Raw genomic sequence first — 16,667 nt, 5'->3', positions numbered from 1 at the left:
ACAAAATTTTAAGTGCAAATTGAGATGAGATATAAACCTTTCTTGCAACGTACATCCCACTGAGATCATCAAGAGGATCTAATAGTTACAAGTTTAGCATAAGTTTTTTTTCTTTTTAAATGTTTTTGCAACACAGTATTCATAACAAAAAATATGAAAAAAATACTAATAAATTTGACCTAGTTCAGTATAGGCATGGGATTGAGTAGCTTTAACAACTTCACTGAATAGCTTTTCATATTCTACCTCATCATCACATACCCTAAGGTACAATAGAAGATCAAGAAAAATTTCATGTTAGAGGCACTGGATCAAACTATATAATCGTTCCAAATCAAATCGGTCAAAATATTTTAGGTCGGGTCAGTATTGTAACATCCATAAATTTGAGCCAATTTATAACTTTTTAAAACATTTAAAATCATTCAGTTATTACAATTTGTTTTCAAAATAGCCTAAACATCAGAGTTCCCAGAAATCATAAATCATAAATCAAGGAAGTGTACGGTCATGCCTTCGCTTCCCGCAGTCATCCATTGTACCAGAAACAATAATCGATAAATGTAAGCTTGAAGGCATAATGAGTTACCCCCAAAATACCCGTACCCACAACAATACACAATACAATAAAAAACAACATACTATGGATCCAATCATCCATCGGGATGGAATACCCCAGGCCCCTCAACCATCGGGTTGGAATGCCAACATCCTATGGGTCCAATCAACCATCGGGTTGGTTGTGACAACTACCAATTCAGGTTATTCTCGGACTCATGCATCTTTATAAAAACCATTCATGCACAACATGCCATGACCTAGTAGTGTAAATTAGGTTAAAAATCTTGCATAAACTAGGATCCAACTAAGGTCTAGGACTAATATACTTGATACTTACAATTCTAGTAAGTTGCTTAGCTACAATAGGAAATGCCAATACTATAATTAGAATAAAGCTTCAAGTTTTGTTATAATTGAAATAGGGTATAAAACACTAAAAATAAATTAAAACATTCTAATTATACTTCAACATGTTGAATATCAAACAATATTCCAAAAACCCTAAAGAGCCAAAAATCCAAAGTTATATATTATAAAGCTTAAAAACCTTATAAAATTTGGCTATAAACTTCCTAATATCAAATTGTTATTAATCAAATTATGAATTATAGTCAATGAAATAGAAATTAAATTACCGAGTATTAATCATAATTTATTTGTTGAAAACAAGATTTTTAAATAAATCAAATTGCTTAATAAGCATTTTATAAAAAAAAATGTTTTTATATAAATGATGGAGGTGAAGTTTATAAAGTTTAAAATTTTGGAGAGAGGAGGCCTAAATGCATGTAAGAACCAGCCATCTCCCCTCCCTATACACTCTCTCTTCCCAAAACACAATCATTAAGTCAAAACCCTCACTCCACCTCTTCTTTCTTCACTCTCTTACACTCCACTCTTCACACACTTCACTCTCTTCTTCCCTCTCTCTAAACTCACGAAAATCCTCTCATTCCTCTGCAAAAATTTCGAGATTGTGAAGCCCTTGAAGTGTTCTTACTTCCCTCAAGATCATAACAAAGGTAATCAACATCATCTTCTTCCATAGTTACATGATTTTACTTCTTTTCTTTCTTAGTTTTCGCTTCTTTTCGGATTCTATGCCATTCCACGGTTTGTAGATTCTCACCATAACACAATGCATGTGTTAGAGATGGTGAAAATCCGGGATCAAACCCATGCAAGGAGTGAAAAAGATGCACATATGATCATGTGACATCAAAACCTAATATTTCATGTACTTCTCCATTTCTTTTGTGTTCATGCATGACCAAAAGCATTTAAACCATTTCTAGTACATCTTGGATGCTCATTCATTCCATGCATGTGTTAGAAATCGGATCTTACCAAAGGCATGCATGATGTTCTTGTTGAAATACCCTAATAATGCACACAAGCAAACATGCAATCTGCCAGATTACTTTGTTCGACTTTGAACGGACATAACTCAGTCATTTCTTAACCAAATCATGATATTCTTTTTGTATTGGTTAGTTCCACGAGTTAAATTTCAAACCCAACTGGTCTCACTGTAAAATATTAAATATCCGATTTTTGGCTATTTTTACAAAATGGTTGCGCATACAGCTCTTTTTCTGTGATCGCTATTTTTGTCTTGCATAATCAATGGCCTTAAACCCAACCATAAATCTGAGGAAAAATACCTTAGAAACTTAACATATCTAGTGAATGATGGTTGAAATTTTGTGGCTTAAAACCTCACTGAATGGACTACACAAATTCATGAACTTCAGCCACATCTACACTTCATTCATTATTGCATTCAACTTTTCTTAAATTGTTTGGAATCATTACCCTCATTTATCTTCTGAATACATTTTTAACATTTTTCCTTTTGAAAGCCCTTGCATGCATGAGATAATCTGGAAAATTTCAAGAGCTTTTGTTATTCCTTTGATTTATTAGAATTATTGCTAAAACCAAGGGCATAAATCATATAACATACTTCCAGAGGTCAATGAATCCTAAATAAATTCATGGATGATCCTTATGGTGAATAATGACCCCTCACCAAATTTCATCAATTTTTATTACTGTTTAATATGATTTCTAATTTTCTTTTGTTTAGGACATGATAAATTACAAAACCACTTTAGAGGATGTGAGAATTGTATCTAACAATTTTCGCATACCTTAACTGTGATGGGTGACTCCAGAAAATAATTTTTGATATTTATAATGGTCTAAAAATGAGAAAAATAGTTCTGATTATCCAAAATTCATGAAAGTTTACCAGGATATCATATTATACAGTAGGAGTTTACATCAAAATTTTGAGAATTTTTCTCTACTGTAAACTAATTTTCTATTATTTTCTAAAGTTAATTGCATTAAAATGCACTTAAATACACATAAATACCCAAAATCAGTTTATACATTATGAAAACCACTTTTGATATTTTTCCCAGGATATTTATACTGTAAATGATGTTACAAAAATTTATGGTGATTTATTTTAACTGTTTAATATTATTTCTTTAATTAATGACTATTTAAAGGAATAAAACAAGGAAAAATAGAAATACCCACTGAAAAATATCTTTTATATTTTTCCTAGTCTACTTATGTATAATAACAGTTAAATAAAAATTTTGGGTAATTTTGAAAACTGTTTTCTATTTATTTCAATTTTTATTGGAATAAATGCTCAAAAATTATAAAACATAATTAAACAGCTTGGAATTCCATTTTTATATTTTTCCCAGCTTGGTATTGACTAATAACAGTTAAATAAAAATTTTGAGAATTTTTATCCCTCGAATGCTATTTTTCGTGAATTTATGTTGTTATAGAGACTTAAAAAAATTTGGAAAATTAATATTCCAAAGTTGTAATTAATCACACGACTTGTAAAATTTCAATATTGCAGAAAAAGTGTAACCAATTAATATAAAATACAATACTAAAACATAAATTGGCATTTTCCTATATGTAGAGTTTAGTATATTAGCATTAGATATCGACATGGAAACTCACTAGTGTGTATGTTTGATGTCGTAGGATCCCGGTAGTAAGACGTTGGTGCATCCCGAAGTACCGCTTGTGCCTACACGAAACATCGTGAGTATTCATGCACTCCCCTATTTTTAGTTTTTATGTTTTGGGGTGGAAAAGCATGTCCAGAAAAACTATTGTTTGCATGATGTATTTAAATTGTTTATTATTAAACTTGATTGCTATTGTATTGCTATGTATCTTTATGTATGTTTATGCAACACGGAACATGAGAACTTATCGTACTAAGGCCCTTCCCTTATCTCTAACCATTAACTCTTTGAGCCAATGGTCATTATGGATAGCGCTATTAGGAATTGACAACTCCTCACTCGCCCGAATCGCTGGAGTGCATGATACCATATTCAGCTATGGAACGATAAGCATAGATCTCGATAGGGCTTCAGTCATAGGTTTGGTTGAGACTCATTGTTTGCTCATACACATACAAACTCTTTTCTCGTTATAGCAATGAACTTGTATTCATTAATAGCAATCAACTTGTTTATCATTGAAGCAATGTACTTGTATTTACGAAAAGCATTATTGTACCCTCGATTTTATAAACTTGTGAACTCACCAACTATTTTCATAGTTGACGCTCGTTTTACATGCTTTTTCAGGAAATAATTAGTAAGTGGATATAAAGATTCATCATCATAGAGCATGATGCATCATGTTGAAGTTATTTATGAAGTTATCTTGAACCAATGTTGTTTTGGAAAAACTTGTACTTTGTTTCTTTTTAAGCTATCGGTTGTAAACTTTCAAATATTGCTATGGTGATGTATCTTTATCTTTTGCAATGAAACCGTTATCGCTGTCATATCTTGCGTTTCCGCTTTAGTGGGGTGTGACATTGGTATACCCCAGAACCACAACCATAGGGTTGGAATGCCTACATACTACGAGTCTAATCATCCATCGGGATGGAATCCTCTCGGCCCACAACCATTGGGTTAGAATGCCCACATGCTACTAGTCCGATCATCCATTGGGATGGAATACTCTCGACCTAGAACCATCGGGTTGGAATGCCCACATACTACGAGTCCAATCATCTATCAATATAGAATACTCTCATCCCACAACCAGCGCGTTGGAATGTCCACAACCAATCACACATGTGCACCTATATCAGATAACCATATAACTGTCTATAAAGACAACATACTAGGGCCCACTCATACTCAAGATGGAATACCCTCAACTACCATAACAAGCAAGTGCACACATAATAGGTGATCACCTAACCGTATACAGACAGTTAGACCAACTACAGATCTCTAAGCATAACCACATCCTATATACCAGGATACCGATCTAACATATCATACTAGCATATAACCATCCTACCTACTAGGATACCGAGCTAACATATCACAACAGTAACCATTCCAAATAACAAATTAAAGGGCTGGACTTGGTGCCTTAGACCCTTGAGTACAGTGAGGATAACTCACCTTGCAATGTCGATCTAAACTGAAGAATCGAACGCCCGATAATAAATCTGAACTATCCAATTAATGAATATTAAGTCAACAATCAGAATATCAATCTTCACCAAGCGTCCCACATAGCATAATAGTCTATTTGCTTTTTCTCTAATTTGGGCCAAGGCCCAATACCAAATCCATGATTCAAAAGTCCACATATATAAGGCCCATTATTGGCCCAATTTTCCAAATTGGGCCTAAATACTTATCGGGCCTTTCCAAAGGTCTAATCCTCCCATTGGCCCAAGACTCACCAATCCAGAAAGTCCATTATGACCCAAACATCAAAGCCCAAATATATGGCTCAATACTCGAATCCCAAAGCAAAGAAGCCCAAAATAGTCGCGTACGTGTGGCGTACTCCTGAGGTACGCTCAGCATACACGAGGCCTCGCATTGACCAAGATACGGGGATACTGGTGTACTCCTCTTCACGCGGGGTGTAACCACCCAGGTCTTAAAACTTCTAGAAGTGCTTAAGGGATTAAGCACTTGAGCTTAAACTTCAGATCCACTGCTCAAATGTGCTCTAGAACCATAAAGTCTCAAACTTTAAGACTTTGGTCAGATGAAAAGGGATCAATACATGGTCTTAATCCATTAAGACCTCCTACAAAGAACTAGGGACCAAACTAGCTTAAGGGACCTCATTTTTATGCCTTAGGACCCATTCTAGGGTCTAATAGGATAGCTCAAATCGTCCAAAACGAACCATGCATTATAATGGGAATTTATGGGACAAAAGAGTGCAAATAAGCTACCAAGGATAAATCTAGAAGCAATAGGCACAAAGCTAACAACTTATACCTTCTAGAGCTCCCAAAACAGATGATGAACCAAGATCTAGAAGCCAATCTTCCCTCCTTGACTCCTTGATGCACAAGCTTCTTCTTAAAGGCACAAAAACACACTTCCAAGCTCAAGAATGATCACTAGGAGGCTAAGGTTCTCTCAAGTATGCTAAGGGAGGTATTAAGGCTGAAAGAGATGAGAGGAAATGGTCCATAAGATGCTTAAATACTCTACAAACCCTAAAAGTTAGGGTTCCAACCTGAAACTCGTACGCCCAACGTACACATATGTACACCCAGCGTACTACTTCAATTTCCAAAATTACCACTTTGCCACTAGGGCCTCCTTTTGCCACTTCCTTACAAAACAAGGGCCAAAATGACATAATTAATAATCTAATGGATGAATTTGAAGCTGCTTGAAAATTGGATGTTACAACTCTCCCCCACTTAAATTCGATTTCGTCCTCGAAATCATTCCTTACCATCCCCAGCAACCCGACATCCTGAGGGGAACCTCCATAACCATGAAATCCAACGACTTTCGAAGGAAGCTAACCTAATGGAAATTTTTTCAATCCAGAGAAGATGAATCCATAATCCCATGCGACACACAACCCTATTTGTCACACCCCAAAACCAAGAACGGTGGAAACGTTCCGGGGTGGAGGACGTCATGTGAAGTATCATAACAGTGTAAAGTAGTAAACAAGAAAAAACATCATCCATTACATTAAATGGTAAAGTTTTAATACATGTGTGTTCTTTCATAATGTACAACAATAAAAATGAATAATCAAAATATGACGAGTCTTGACTGTGCTCCGTCTTCTCAAGGCCTGGACATCGTACCTATCTAACTGGTGACCTGAGAATACAAGTTATTTTGAAAGCGAGTATCAGCCTAAAGCTGGCGAATTCATAAGTATTTAAGTGTTATTGTCCTGTTTTGGAAAGCTATTAAGAATGTCGTATAAATCTTTAAATAGAACAGTTGATATAAGTAAGAAATGTGGTCTTCTACCAAGACCTGAATGTTCTGTAAGTAAAATGGTAGTTTTTCCTTTCTAATGACTAGTACTAAAAGTATGTAGTCTAACTCATCGTTTATGTGAATATATCACCAAATAAAGTAAAATAGGAAAATAATATGATAGTCTTCTACCAAGACCTAAATGTTCTGTAAGTAAAATGATAGTTTTTCCTTTCTAATGACTAGTACTAAAAGTAGGTAGTCTAACTCATCGTTTACGTGAATATATCACAAAATAAACTAAACAGGAAAAAGCATAATCATGTAAGTGTTATCCCTGGATTACCAGGATTAACACAACATCGCCGAAGCGAAAGGTATAACCTAATAAACATCCGAAGATTGTCCAATTAACCTCTGTAGCAAACAGAAGGTTCCAGGAATGGTTAGTCCCGTAACAGGCTCTACATCGATGTAAGAGAAATAGATAACCTAATGAACATCCGAAGATTGTCCAATTAACCTTTGTAGCGAATAGTAGGTTCCAGGAATGGTTAACCCCGCAATTAACTCCTAATATAAGTAATAACCTTAGGCATCCGTAGATGTCCATTAACCTCCGTAGCGAACAGTGGTTCCAGGAATGGTTAGTCCCATAACAGACTCCCGTTGAGTTGGGATGGGCTGGATGATTTACTGAAGGTACTAATAAATCATCTTTACGAATCGAGTTTCAAGTATTCATGGAAGTATACATAGGTAGAAGTATCCACGTAAAGGTATTCATGTAATGTGTTCATGTAAGCGTATTCAGATAAATGTAGCTATGTAAACGTACTCATGTATCATGTAATCCTAGGTAATTGTACTCATGTATCAGGTAAGGTACTGGTATGGACTCATGAATGAACTAACTCTTGTGTGATTCCTTGTAATAGGAATAATGTTTTGTTTCTTCTAACTATCCCTATGATAATTAACTGGAAAGTGATTGGTTGTTCAAGTAGATTTATGCACCCTTGATACACCAGGGTGTGGGAAAACTGAACGAAGGATGGAAACTATAACATCAATACATATATAAGAACATATGCGTATAACTGTAGTTTTGTTCAAGAAGGTAAAAATAATGGTTTTGCAAGATATTTAGGAGTTTTAAACAATAATTAAGAGTGACTTGATGTCATTTTAATAAACATTTCAAAACTAATACTTTTGTTATCAAGGTATTTTAAGATAGAAAACCATTTCATGTGTCACCTTTTGAAGTATGTGAAATCTACTGAGTGAAAACACAGTTATAAAATACATGAGATTGATTTAATAACATATTGTTTTCTACTTGTATTCCCCCCCCCCCCCCCCCATAAAAGCATTTAAAATCATTTAAAACATTGATTAAGGGGTATGAACTCACCTGTTGTGAGCGGTTCTAACGGGTATGCGTGTAAGGATGAGAAGTTCCACGAATGAAATACCGAGACACAATAAGTCCTAAGAGACATATAAGGACACATATTGACATGAATATAGTGTTTATAAACAACTATATGAAAAATAACACTTTCCGGGACTAGGAAACACCTTGACCAAGTGTTGGAATCACATGTGATTCAACATAGGAAGGTATAAGGCACACATATGAGTTTACTACCATGAGTTCACGGCCCAAGGGAGTTTACGGCCGTAAACTCATGGTTACTCATGGGTTAGTGCAAGTATGAAAGCTAGGGAATGATTTAGGGACATTAGCTTTAGCCTAGGATGAGAAACACCACTTCTTTTGGCACTTTTGGGGTGTTCACGGCCCAAATGAGTTTACAACCGTATACTCATGTCCAAATATGTTTATGAGGGTCTTAAAGGTCATAAGGGAGCATTCTAAATTCATGCCTACGCCTTAGGAAATGTATGTGGCACCAAAACACCCCTATCTTGAGTTTTCGGCCCATAGACCATTTGGTCATGTGTTTGCGGCCGTAAACACTTGTGGGTGTTGGTATTTTGGTTGTTTTGGGTCTTCGACACATCAAGGTAAAAAGCTATTATAACGACCCAAAATTTCAATAAAATTTAAACTTTTCAAAAACAACCCAATTCATTAAGTTAATACAAAAAGGTTTTCAATACATTTATTATCAGAGTATTCCCAGGTCCAATTCATAAAACATAAACACGAGGAGCAGTACGATCACGCCTTTGCCTTGCCACAGTCACCTGAAGAACCTGAAAAACATTAAACCACAACTGTAAGCCCGAAAGCTTAGTGAGATACCCCCAAAATACCAACCACATATACCATACACATAACATGCTATCTCATAACGAATCACAGAATAGCCATGCATATCGGGTCTACTGTGAGACTGGTCCGCCATGTCGGGCTTTCAGTTCACCTGGTCCACCCTCCGAGTCCAATCATGTCCTTCGGGTCTGCAGTGTGGTTGGTCCGCCCATACCGGGCCATCAACCCACCTAGTCCACTCTCTGAATCTACAGTATGACTGGTCCGCCTGCACCCGGGCCTTCAGTCGGCCTGGTCCACTATCCGAGCCTTGGCACGTGTGGTCCGCCCTCGTGGGGCCTATAGCCTATCCGGACAGCTCGCTAGGCCTTCGGAACAACCGGTCCGCCCTGGGTATCTTGGCCTACAGCACGAAGCAGGACCCACCTCAACCCAACTCCAGTCCAAACAACCATGTGCACATAAACATACAATCACATAACAATTCATATTCAGCCAAACCGATCTAGCAGATCACATAACACAACATACTCTAACAGGATACCAACCTAACCGGTCACTAGCATAGCATCATCCTATCTACCAGGATACCAAACTTAACCAGGTCTCTAACGAATACCATCCTAACTACTCGGATGCAAACATATCAAAGCAAAAACATAACAACAGATACCCGGATCTCAATCCGATAAAGGGCCGGCCTTGGTGCCTTAGACCCTATTGATATAGTGAGGATAACTCACCTCGAAACTGTCGGCTGAAAGGATAAGATCCCGTTGCTCCAAACTCCGATACGAACTCCTCCATTGAACACCAAAACACTCAACTCAATAAATACCCTTAATTACCAAAATACCCCTGGAAGATAACTGGTCAACCCTTGGTCAAAGGTCAAAGTCAACCCCTGACTGACTCTACTCGCCGAGTCAACCCGATGACTCGCCGAGTCCCCAAGCTCAGAACTTCCCTCAATCCGCGACCTAACTCGCCGAGTCACCCCGAGACTCGCCGAGTCCAACAACTCTGAGTCCAGTCGCACCCAATTCACCGAGTCATCCCTTGACTCACCGATTCTCGACTCAACCAGAAAAGATTGGGACTCTTCGACAAGACTCGCCGATTCCAAGAACAGACTCGCCGAGTCTAAGGCTATCTTCAACCTACTCGCCGAGTTGTTCATCCAACTCGTCGAGTTCCAGCTCATCTTCAAGCGACTCGTCGATTCTACCCATGTGACTCGTCGAGTACCACCGGTCTGAATCCATACAGAATCACTCCAGGCCATGCAATTGATCCAAAACATAGATCTAGCCTCCTACAACCCGTACATCACGTAAAGTGGCAAACTTTACGTGAATCCAAATAGATCTAGGCCTTATACACTTTAGGGCTAGGGTTTGGAACATGATGGCTTCACTAAGCACTCAAACACAGGGACTTTAATGCACTCTAGACCTTCCCCATCCCAGATCTGAGGTAACAACCTCAGATCTAACCTCCAAACTCCAAAACATCCCAAGATATGCTCCCCATAAACCCCAAAATGATGAATCCAAATGAGTAACAGCCCAAGAACGAGATATTACCTCAAAAGAATGTCCCAACTGCAATGAAACTCGAATCCAAGCAAAGCCCCTTGCTCCAAGCCTCCAAACTCCCAAGATTCCTTCAACAAATACCCTTCAAGTTCCCAAATGCACTTTGATCCACTCACACACGAATGCTAAGGGTTTCTGGACTTGAGGATGAGTAAAGAGGCTAGGGGAATGGATGTCAAGTTCTTTATATAGGGCTCAACCCCGAGAATTAGGGTTTTCTCCACTCAACACCTACTCGTCGAGTCCATCTTTCGACTTGACGAGTAGGCCACTTGACACGCGACCAAAGTTGCGACCCTACTCGCCGAGTTGCCCTTCAAGTTTAAACTTTTATCCCTTCAACTCTACTCTTGATATTTCGGGATGTTACAATTCTCCCCCACTTAAATTAGGCTTCGTCCTCGAAGCCTACGGCAACTCAACTCCAAAATACTCCCACAACACGCCACCTGGCCTTAACCGGACCAGGTCCCTCAAGGCATACCCATCGAAACTCGAACTCACTTTCTCTTTCCTTGCGGTGTCCAGACCATCGTCTCAAATCGGGCACTGGTTGTACCCTCTGATAGTCGTAATCAACAACCGAGTACTTCCCATGATGCATCACTGCTCCAAATGTCAACAATCACTCAACCCATATGTGCTAGAAAACCATGAACCACCGGATCCCTAATCCGAATCCCACTCTATCCATTCCATGCTGATCGAAAGACCCATTCTTCAATCTCAGAGCAACTCCCACGAGTCCTCTTCTTGCAATCACACGCACATGCTGCACCAGCCCTCGCACTCTCGAGTTAGGAAAACCCGTCACACTGACGACATCTCCAACATCCCCAGGTGAACCACCACTACATACACGACTCCCTGATCAGAATCAAGCTGGGAGTTCCAGACTCCATCCCTGCATCCATCTTGATACTCTTGGCTTTACACTCGCGAAATCCCTTCCGCGTACTCAGCAGACACCCCATCATGATGACACTCCATACCACCACCGCAATCACGTTGCTCAATGACCACCGTCGGACCACTCCGATCATAACTCTACACTGTCGCTTTCACTTCCACAAATTTACTCTTTCTCTCGGAGCTACACTCCCCTCTTCCTCTTTCCTTACTAAGGAAATCCACTTGTCTGCCTTGTCACCACGACAAGTGCCACGGTGCTCACCCAACGCTGCACCACCCCTATATAGCATAACTGCTATCCATGCAACACACATGCCCTGAATCTGCTCGCAAGGACTCTCGAGTCCATGCACCATCTCCACTAATCAAGATCAATACCCGGGGCTAGACCTTCTGATGCTAACACATCGCAACATACTCAATTCATTACCTCACACCGATCTAACGACACCTACAGAGTCTTCAGCATGACTGGACCGCCTTACCACGCCTTCAGCCAACTGGACCACTCTCATAACCTTCAGCAGACCTGGACCGCCCTCCAGAGCCTTCAATCTAGCTGGACCGTTCACCGAGCCTTCGGCCTGACTGGTACGTCTATTGGCCTTCATTCTATCCAGACCGCTCAACTAACAATCAACATTTCAAGTTACCTCTCCGGGAAATCCTCCCATGCATACTATTCTAGCCCCCCCCCCCTACGGGTTCCGAACTCTATCTCCATCATACATACTCGATCCCAGCCTGATCCGAGGCCCTACACAATCAAGCTCTTGGTTTGTGTCCCGCCCCGCACACCTGCCATTTACTCATACCAGCCAATGCCCTTGGCTGACCGAGACACTACTGAATCCCATGCAGGTAAACAACCTTTCATACTCGTCGATCCTCCGGAGAATTCTCCAATTCTCCCCCACTTTGGGCACTGACTATCAACCACCGGTCGCTATCACCGACCTCCCAAAATAACCTTGCAAAAGACCCAACACTTACTTGCAGACTGATTCTCACTAGCACTAGCAACCTTCGCAAAACACATTTCCACACCGATCATCCCGCTCGAAAGGAACCCAATGTTCAATTATCCACTCCTCAGACTGCAGATGCTACCCGACATTCAAACCAAGGCCGCATCCAATAATAATCCTCACAAAAGATAACCAGCGAAAACCCGAAACACTAACCCATAACCATGCCAAAACCTCAAGGAATAACGGATATCAAAACGAAAACCACCTAACGAGACTAGCAGATAAACGATACTCCACAATAATCATAAATAATCAAGACAACAAGAAAGAAACATACCCGCAGCTGCATCCAGCACTGCTCTAACCTCCTCCGCTGCAAGCTGAAAAGCACGACCCTAAGCCCTTGGGGGCTCCGCTCCACCCTGACCTCCACCTGTGATCCTCAACGTGGCCGGTGTTGGAGCCTGCACTGGTCATGCAGCGAGATGTGGACAGTTGACCCTCAAGTGCCCAACCTGATGACAATGATAACATATCCTCAAATCCCGAACCGACACTGACTGCCGATAATCCCTCGCATAGTGTCCCTCCTTTTCGCACTTGCAGCAAGCACCACCGGATCGACAAACTCCGGTGTGACCCCTCCCACACTTTCCACAAATGTGGTTGCCCTGATCTCCCATCCTGGAATCAACGGTCTTAGACCGTTTCGTCGCCGGCTACGACTGAACCGGAGCTTGCCTCAGCTCACGCAACTGCAACTCAATCTCTAACTCACGCCGCCTGGCGGCCTCCTGCAACTCCAACAAGGTCTCGCACCTCTGCGTGGACATAAACTGTCTGATATCTCTCTTTAGCATACTCAGATATCGGGACATCTGAGCTTGCTCCGAAGCGAACTCAGGGTAAAACATCGCTCTCTCAGTAAACATCCTGGTGATTTCCGACACCGACTCTAAATCCTGCTTTAGCTCAAGGAACTCCTGAGCCAACCTCTCCCTCTCGACCTGCGAAACATAACGAGTGTTGAACATCTCTCTGAACTGATCCCATGAAACCGCAGCTCTCTGCACATCCGAATATGATCCCGTGGTCAATCTCCACCAATCCTTTACCCCGAGCCTAAACAGGTTCAGAGCACACCTCACCCTCTGATCAGCAGGGCATGAACACGTAAAGAAACACCCCTCCACGTCTGATAACCATCTCGTAGCAACAATCGGATCCTGAACTCCATCAAAGGTGGGAGGCTTCGAATTATCGAAGTCCCGATACTAAAAACCTCTACTCGATCCTCCCCCTGCCGCTGCTACAGCCGTTGTAGCTGCCGCGGCAGCCGTTTCCGCGAGGGCCACATAGCGCTCATCAAAATACTCTACCATGGCGGTCTTGATCGAACCAAACAGTTCCGGCAGCTTGGCCCAGAACAATGCAGCAACCTCATCATGCAGGATCTCACGAATCCTCGCATCCAACTCGCGCGTACTCATCTGACCGATAACCTCAGGCGGAACTGACCTGTCCGCAACTCCCTCTCCTGCACCTGATCCTGAACCGGATCCACTCCCAGCATGCCTCAAAATCTCCAAACTAAAATAAACCACAAAACCTCAGACACTTCCCACTATCCCGGGAATCAACTCTCAACCCAACCCTAGAGGTCATGGTTTCCCTGATACGCGTATGGGTCCTGTGCTTTCAGTAGTACGGACCCATACTACCTTCCACACCTACCCATATTTGTATGAAGTACTTCCACAACACCCTAGCGAAAACATACATAACAACGCTCTATCCTCACAACTAGAGGAACACTATAAATCTCTCACAAGAAAATCCTAGGCTAGAAGGCATCATAAATCAGGCAACACATCAAGAAATCCTGAAGATCCCTAGCCTAACTCTAGCATGTTGTTCTATCAAAGCTCAATAAAACCAATATCATATATGGTATTTTGGGGTTACTTACTGGCTCCGGCTGATCGTACCTCCGCGTCCTCCTTTGCTTATTTTGAAAACCATTTTAAATTCTCTTTTGAAAACCCTCCTCGATTTGAGACTGGAGTCACACAAGTGTTCCTCAAATTCACTCAAACCAAGGCTCTGATACCAACTTGTAACGACCCAAAATTTCAATAAAATTTAAACTTTTCAAAAACAAACCAATTCATTAAGTTATTACAAAAAGGTTTTCAATACATTTATTATCAGGGTATTCCCAGGTCCATTTCATAAAACATAAACACGAGGAGCGGTACGATCACGCCTTTGCCTTGCCATAGTCTCCTGAAGAACCTGAAAAACATTAAACCACAACTGTAAGCCCGAAAGCTTAGTGAGATACCCCCAAAATACCAACCACATATACCATACACATAACATGCTATCTCATAACGAATCACAGAACAGCCATGCATATCGGGTCTACTGTGAGACTTGTCCGCCGTGTCGGGCCTTCAGTTCACCTGGTCCACCCTCCGAGTCCAATCATGTCCTTCGGGTCTACAGTGTGGTTGGTCCGCCCGCACCGGGCCTTCAACCCACCTGGTCCACTCTCTGAGTCTACAGTATGACTGGTCTGCCCGCACTCGGGCCTTCAGTCGGCCTGGTCCACTCTTTGAGCCTTGGCACGTGTGGTCCGCCCTCGTGGGGCCTATAGCCTATCCGGACCGCTCGCTGGGCCTTCGGAACAACCGGTCCGCCCTGGGTATCTTGGCCTACAGCACGAAGCAGGACCCACCTCAACCCAACTCCAGTCCAAACAACCATGTGCACATAAACATACAATCACATAACAATTCATATTCAGCCAAACCGATCTAGCAGATCACATAACACAACATACTCTAACAGGATACCAACCTAACCGGTCACTAGCATAGCATCATCCTATCTACCAGGATACCGACCTTAACCAGGTCTCTAACGAATACCATCCTAACTAGTTGGATGCAAACATATCAAAGCAATAACATAACAACAGATACCCGGATCTCAATCCGATAAAGGGTCGGCCTTGGTGCCTTTGACCCTATTGATATAGTGAGGATAACTCACCTCGAAACTGCCGGCTGAAAGGATAAGATCCCGTTGCTCCAAACTCCGATACGAACTCCTCCATTGAACACCAAAACACTCAACTCAATAAATACCCTTAATTACCAAAATACCCCTGGAAGACAACTGGTCAACCCTTGGTCAAAGGTCAAAGTCAACCCCTGACTGACTCTACTCGCCGAGTCAACCCGATGACTCGCCGAGTCCCCAAGCTCAGAACTTCCCTCAATCCGCGACCTAACTCGCCGAGTCCAACAACTCTGAGTCCAGTCGCACCCAACTCACCGAATCATCCCTTGACTCACCGATTCTCGACTCAACCAGAAAATATTGGGACTCTTCGACAAGACTCACCGATTCCAAGAACAGACTCACCGAGTCTAAGGCTATCTTCAACCTACTCGCCAAGTTGTTCATCCAACTCGTCGAGTTCCAGCTCATCTTTAAGCGACTCTTCGAGTCTACCCATGGGACTCGCCGAGTACCACCGGTCTGAATCCATACAGAAGCATTCCAGGCCATGCAATTGATCCAAAACATAGATCTAGCCTCCTACAACCCATACATCACGTAAAGTGGAAAACTCTACGTGAATCCAAAGAGATCTAGGCCTTATACACTTTAGGGATAGGGTTTGGGACATGATGGCTTCACTAAGCACTCAAACACAGGGACTTTAATGCACTCTAGACCTTCCCCATCCCAGATTTGAGGTAACAACCTCAGATCTAACCTCCAAACTCCAAAACATCCCAAGATATTTTATTCCCGGAATGAACTCTAATATCATAGAGTATCGAAATAACATTGTTGCACGTATCCACTCTCCTGATATTTCCTTAAGTGTAAATCGTGAAAAACTCAAACTTATACCCAAAGTCTGGAATTTCCCTGTAACTGTTCTAACTTCTATTGGATTGATATGGTTTGTTCAGAATGGAAATTGCGGGTTGTCACACTACTCCACCTAAAACCAGCAATATGGAAACTTGAGTTCGGACGGACTCCCTGACAGACCACTCATACTAACCATCACTATCTCCTTTCC

The sequence above is a fragment of the Lactuca saligna genome, chromosome 5 (genome assembly GCF_052625555.1).
Source record: "Lactuca saligna cultivar CGN05327 chromosome 5, ASM5262555v1, whole genome shotgun sequence".
Lineage (NCBI taxonomy): Eukaryota > Viridiplantae > Streptophyta > Magnoliopsida > Asterales > Asteraceae > Lactuca > Lactuca saligna.
Note: the sequence above shows the minus strand (reverse complement) of the source record.